This window comes from Drosophila ananassae, assembly GCF_017639315.1.
Source record: "Drosophila ananassae strain 14024-0371.13 chromosome 4 unlocalized genomic scaffold, ASM1763931v2 tig00000066, whole genome shotgun sequence".
NCBI classification, from domain to species: Eukaryota; Metazoa; Arthropoda; class Insecta; order Diptera; family Drosophilidae; genus Drosophila; species Drosophila ananassae.
The window spans coordinates 174,507-181,359 of NW_025319039.1; the positions used below are offsets into that span (position 1 = coordinate 174,507).

The following is a 6,853-nucleotide window of genomic DNA, read 5'->3' on the forward strand; positions in this document are numbered from 1 at the left end:
TACCAGTGTGGGGTTTAGCTATCCTTGGCGTTAATTCTCTCGTATGTTTTGCTGGTGGTTTAGCTTTTCATATGAAGCATGAGGAAGAATCAGAAAATATCGAGAAAGCTAAAGGAGCGGTAGATAGCTGTCTTAGACAAGGGCATGGTTATGGAGATTCTTCTCGTTATGATGCACCACCTCCTTACTTTTCTCAAGATCCTAATACTACTCCAACTGCTCCTCCTCAAAATGCATTTGATAATCCTTATTTGCAACAGAAGTTTGGGAATTGTAAGGGGTTCACGCGTGATAAAAATTAACAGTTTTATTTTTAGCCAAATTAATTGAATCAAGCTACAAAACCTGCTAAAGTTAACTTTGTGAAAGCACCCTTAGCTCAGTTGGATTAGAGCATTTGACTACGGATCAAAAGGTCGGGCGTTCAAGTCGCTCAGGGTGCACCACATTTTATAGGAAACAGAAGTCACACTTGAAATTAATATATGTAATACCTATCTTTAAAGGTTAAGCACTAAACTATTATATATGAGCAAAAAAGACTACTATGATCTGCTGGAAGTAGGCAGAAATGCCAGTATTGATGAGATAAAAAAAGCGTATAAAAAATTAGCATTAAAATATCATCCTGATAGAAATCCTGGCAATCAAGAAGCAGAGGAAAAATTTAAAGAAGTAACAGCTGCATATGAAGTTCTGTCTGACTCTGAGAAAAGGGCAGGCTATGACCGTTATGGCCACGAAGGTGCTTCTGGTGGATTTCAAGGCTTTAGCTCTGCAGGAGATTTTAGCGACATATTCAATGACTTCTTTGGTGGAGGATTCGGTGGTGGTGCAAGTAGATCGAGAGCAAAAAGAAGTACAACAGGAGTATCTGGAGCAGACCTACGTTATGATCTTGAAATTACCTTAGAAGATGCATTTAAAGGAATACAAGCGCCTATACATTATGTGACAAATGTAAAATGTGATACATGCCAAGGCACAGGTGGCGAAGGAGCAATTAAACCAGTTCAGTGCCACACATGCCAGGGAAGCGGTAGGATTAGAACTCAACAAGGCTTTTTTACCATCGAAAGAACATGTACTACATGCTATGGGGAAGGAGAAATAATACAAAACAAATGTAAGAAATGTGGTGGAAGTGGACGTAGAAGAGATGAAGTAAATATATCCGTTTCAATTCCAAAAGGCATAGAAGAAGGAGCTAAGGTAAGGATAAGTGGTAAAGGAGAAGCTGGAACAAAAGGTGGAAAAAGTGGAGATTTATACGTATACGTGAAAATAATTTTCCATAAAATCTTTGCTAGAAATAAAGCAGATTTACACTGTAAAGTGCCTATAAGAATGACACTAGCAGTGCTTGGTGGTGAAATCGATATTCAATCAATTGATGGAGCTAAAATAAAAGTAAAGGTCCCTGAAGGCACTCAAACTGGTACCAAACTACGTTGTAGGGAAAAGGGTATGCCATATATGAACTCACATGCTCGTGGTGATTTATACGTACAGGTAATAGTTGAGACTTTAAATCCAAAAAATTTAACTAAAAAGCAAATTGAACTATTAAAAGCGCTTGAAGAAGAGGAAAATGCAAGTGTACAACAGCAATCTGAAGGGTTTTTTAGTAAAGTAAAAAAAAAATAAGAAATCTGCTAAATGACATAAAGGGGTAACTGTTTACGGGTTTTCATTTAATCCTGCAATTCTTTGACCTTATTAATGGAAAACTTAACAATAGTGTTATTATTAGCCAACAGAAACTTCTTAGTTCCTTAAAACTATGTAAAAGCAATAAATTTCTTTATTTAAGGTCGAAGTTTTGCTATTCTCAGGTTTTAATAATTTAAATTTAATGAATATAAACAAAAATGAGTTTTTATTTCTTCCGCTTGGGGGAGTAGGAAGAATCGGGATGAATGTTAGCCTATATCATTACCAAGGTAAGTGGATTATGATCGACCTTGGTGTTGGTTTTGCAGATGAAACTATGCCAGGTGTTGAGCTGCTCATTGCTGATATAGATTTTATTGCTCAAAGAAAAAAAGATTTACTTGGAATAATAATTACACATGCACATGAGGACCACTGCGGTGCAGTGCCCCACTTGTGGGAAGAGTTGCAGTGCTCCATATATACAACAAAGTTTACGGTTAATTTTCTTAAAGAAAAACTAAAAGAATTTCGATTGGAAGGTATAGTGCCTGTAAAAGAGGTAGACATAAATGGCAGCATAAATTTGGGTCCTTTTACCGTCGAGTTTATAAATGTAACTCATTCAATTCCTGAGGCAAATTCAATATTAATTAGCACTGAAATGGGTAGTGCACTCCATACCGGAGACTGGAAATTTGATCCAAAACCTGTTGTTGGATTAACTTCTAATATGGAGCGTCTAAAAGAAATTGGCGATAAAGGTGACCTGCTTGCAGCAATTTGCGATTCAACCAATATATTAAGCAAGCATCACCCTGAGTCAGAAGGTGAAATTTATAATAATATTTATAACATAATAAAGCGGTCTAAAAAATTAGTTGCTGTTTCGCTATTCGCTTCAAATGTGGCACGAATTGAAACGATAAGCCAAGCTGCAAAAGCACTAAATAGAAAAGTAGTTTTACTTGGTAGATCTTTATGGAGAATAGTGAAAGTTGCGCAAGATAGTGGTTATTTAACTGATTCTCCTCAGTTTCTTGAAGCAAAGGAAGCAGTAAATTTTCCAAGGGAAGAACTGGTGCTACTTTGCACAGGTTGTCAAGGTGAGCCACTGGCAGCTACCGCAAGACTTGCTGCTAAGAGTCATCAAGCATTTAAAATGCAGCAAGGTGATACCATGATCTTTTCGTCAAAAATCATTCCTGGAAATGAAACTCGTGCGCACAACATGCTCAATGCCTTTATTGAGATGGGGGTAGAAGTTATTACTGAAAAAACAGAGCATGTTCATGCTTCTGGGCATCCAACAAGAGAAGAGCTAAAGGAAATGTATTCTTTAATAAAACCGAAGATGTCTATTCCAGTTCACGGCGAATATATTCACACGCATGCACATGTAAAATTTGCTAAAGAGTGCGGTGAGGCAAAAGCAATAATGATTGCACCAGGTGATATTGTTAATTTGGAGAACGGAGAAAAAGTTGATTCAATTGATGTTGACTACTTTGGTATTGATGGTATGCTGCTACGTCATCCGGAGAGCAGTGTTATAAAAATGCGTAAAAGAATGAGAGATGCCGGAGTTATTGTGGTAACAGCAGTTGTAAACAAGAAAAATAAATTGCTTGCTAAACCAAAAGTATTTGTACCTGGTGTTTTTGAAGTGCTAGAAGATGCAGCTACCATACAGAAAATTGTCAAGAAAGTTGAGTCGTTGTTTAGTTTGCAGCCAACAAAAAAAATTAAAAATAAGATTGAAAGTTCAATATTGAGTATCTTAAAGGAATATTTACTAAAAAGGCCTATAATTGAGGTTCAGATAGAACAGGTATGAAATGAATGAAGCTATTCGTTCATCTGGTGTTATTTATTTCGTTATTTATTCCTTATTTTACAAAAGCTGCTTTATATGTTGATATAAAAAAAAGCAGTGTTGGCAACATTGGTCTTGTTGTATCTAAATGTACATGTAAAACAGCGTTGGAAAGCGAATTAAGCGAAAATATTGCAAAGGTAATAGGAACAAATTTATCTAATTGTGGCTTATTTAATGTAAAACGTGGCGCGGAAGCTGAATCTAAATCTTGGAAAAGCGATACTGTAGTCACAGTAAGTTTAAGCGAAATATCTGGTAGTGCATTAGAGCTATCATTTCGTTTATTTGACACTTTTACAAAAAGAGAATTACTTACTCAGTCAGTTGTTTTTCCAGCAAAAGACTGGAGAAAAATTGGTCACCTCGTTTCGGATGTGATACATGATAGATTAATTGGTGAGAAAGGGCACTTCAACACAAAAATCACGTATATCGCTGAAGAAAAAGATAGCAACTACAAATCTGTGCGTAAAATTGCTGTGATGAATCAAGATGGAAGTAATATAAAATACTTAACAAATGGCGATAGATTTGTGTCAACACCGAGATTCTCACCAAATGGAAAGGGTATTGTTTATATCTCGTACGCAAATGGTAAAAGTTATATAATATTAAAAAATTTAAAAGATAACACTGAATCAATAATCAGCACATTTGAAGGAGTTGTTTCTGCACCAAGATTTTCTCCCGATGGTAAATCTCTTTTAATTTCCCACTCATTGGGTGGTGAAACGAATATATTATCTTTGGATTTAAGTAGTAAACGAACAAAAAAAATTACTAAAGGTTCAGCTATAAGCACTTCTCCCTCTTTTTCTCCAGATCAAAAGTATATGGCTTTTAGTTCTGATATAAGTGGGAGTCAGCAACTGTACGTTATCGATTTTACTAACAAAAGTAAAAAACCTAAAAGAATTAGTTTTGGAAGTGGAAGATATGCTACGCCTGTTTGGTCGCCAAAAGGAGATCTGATAGCTTTTACAAAGATTCAGTCAGGAAAATTTTACATAGGAGTTATGAAGCCAGATGGCAAAGAAGAACGTCTGCTTTCAGAGGGGCATAAAATTGAATCCCCGGCATGGCTACCAAATGGTAGAGAAATCATTTTTACAAGAACAGAATCACCAAGCAACTCTAAACTATATTTAGTAGACTTAGTAAAGAAAAATCAAAAAATGGTTTCCACTCCCACAAATGCTTCTTTACCGGATTGGTCTTATTTTTGAAAGTAGATCTATTATAGGTTTGATATGAGCCTTATTTTACTTTAATCGCTTATAACCTTTGGCACTACAAAATACCCATGCTCAGGTTTTGTATTGGACAATATCTCTTCTTTAATATTTTGAGAATTTATAACATCATCGCGTACATGAATGTCCTTGTCTATACTGCCATAACGCATAGGAGAAACACCTTCAGTATTAACTTGCAATAAAGTATCATGTATCCAATCCAGCATTGTCAGTTCTTTGGAGTAGTGATCAATCTCGTCATTTGATAACTTAATCCTTACAAGCTGTGCAATTTTAAGCATTTCTTCCTTGGTAATTGTTATTTTTCTCTTATTTGCAAATTCTATTAGTGAAGTAATAACGTCTTCTGTTGACTTAGCTGGCATTTCTACCTCCTTGGATGAAGTGAGTTAAAATATTTACAACCGAAACAACTTCTATTTTACCAGTTTTTTCAAGTTTGTGAAGTATGGTATCCGTAATCACTAATTTATCTAAAGAAGAGGAAGAGATTTTCTCAACTGCACTTCCTGAAAGCACACCGTGTGTGATGCATGAAGTTACGGACTTTGCTCCGTAACTTTTTAAAGCAAGAGCTGCATTACACAACGTTCCACCAGAGTCAACTATATCATCAACAATGACACAATTTTTGTTTGCAACTTCTCCTATTATGTTCATTACTTGAGATGTGCCTGCTTTCTCCCTATATTTATCTACTACAATAATCTTATCACTTAACCCTATCTTGTACTTTTCCTCTAAAGTCTTTGCAAAAGCACGTGCTCTACCAATTGCTCCAACATCAGGTGCAACAATTGCCAAATTTTCCGTGTGTATAGAGTCAACAAATGCTTCAAAGCAGTTCAAATTAGTTATCGGTACATCAAAGAATCCTTCAATTTGACTTGAGTGCAAATCAATAACTGCAACACTACTTGCACCTGCAGTTTGAATAAGATTTGCAACTAATTTAGCACTTAAAGCAGATTGCATATTATTGTTTTTGATAATTCTATCTTGTCTGCTATATCCATAATAAGGAATAATTACTACTATCCTTTTGGCTCCTAATCTATTTACTGCATCAATTATAAGCAGAAGCTCCATAAGGTTATCATTCACAGGGGGAGAAAGAGATTGTATTATATATACTTCTTGATTATATAGATCATTTGCTACTTCTACATTTACCTCGCCATCGGTAAACTTTGATATCCAAGCAGAGGATGGTTGAACATCTAGCCGGTTAACTACTGATTCCCCTAATTCCTTACTAGCATTACCTATTATTATCTTCATAACGCACTAATTGAGTTTTTAAGATTATACAGAAATTGTAAAATAATTGAAATGTAAGTTTCTTTATCTAGTATTCTTGTCGGCGAATTAGGTATCTCTTGTACAATGACCTGTCATTTTCACGCGTTGTTTCAATATACAGACCCAAATTGAAACAACTATACAAAATCCTGCTTATGTTTCAAGATAAATGACTTTAATGAAATATAATTTATCTAGTCATTTGTATCTGCTAACATACTACACTTCCCATTGTAGAGCCTCTGCAACTTACTGAAATTTATAATCGCTTTATAAAAAGCTTTATACTCTTTGCTTAATTGGAGGCGCTACCTCTGCACTTTCTGCTCTGTCTAGGGTACTACTTGGTTTTTCTGCAGTAATTTTTTGAATGCTACCATCTACCTTATTCTTGATATCTGCTCCATATGATCTTAATACTTCAATAGCTTTCTCGTTTCCACTATTCAGCGCAATATCCAAAGCATCCATTCCATCATTATTTTTGTGGTTGATAAAATTCTCTAACTCAAAGATTTTTATATATTGCTCAATGATGAATTCTACCACTTTTCCAGGGCAATTATTAGCGGCAGGAAAGAGTACTGCATTGTTATTATTGTCTTTCTTTGTTACATCTGCTTTGAGCTTGTCTATCAAATACTTGATAATTTCTATTCTGCTATCATCTTCTGCTTCAGTGCACTGCCTAGCAGCTAAAAACAGAGCTGTTCGCCCATTATTGTCCACATCTTCAATATCTTGTCCCTTATCAATTAAGGCT

The 6,853-nt window shown here is 35.4% G+C and overlaps 1 non-coding gene across 1 annotated transcript; it reads left to right on the forward strand.

Moving 5' to 3' along the window:
• The first annotated feature begins 368 nt into the window (after positions 1–368).
• Trnar-acg lies at positions 369–443 on the forward strand. The gene has a single exon. It is a non-coding gene; the product is annotated as a tRNA-Arg (tRNA).
• The last annotated feature ends 6,410 nt before the right edge of the window (positions 444–6,853 follow it).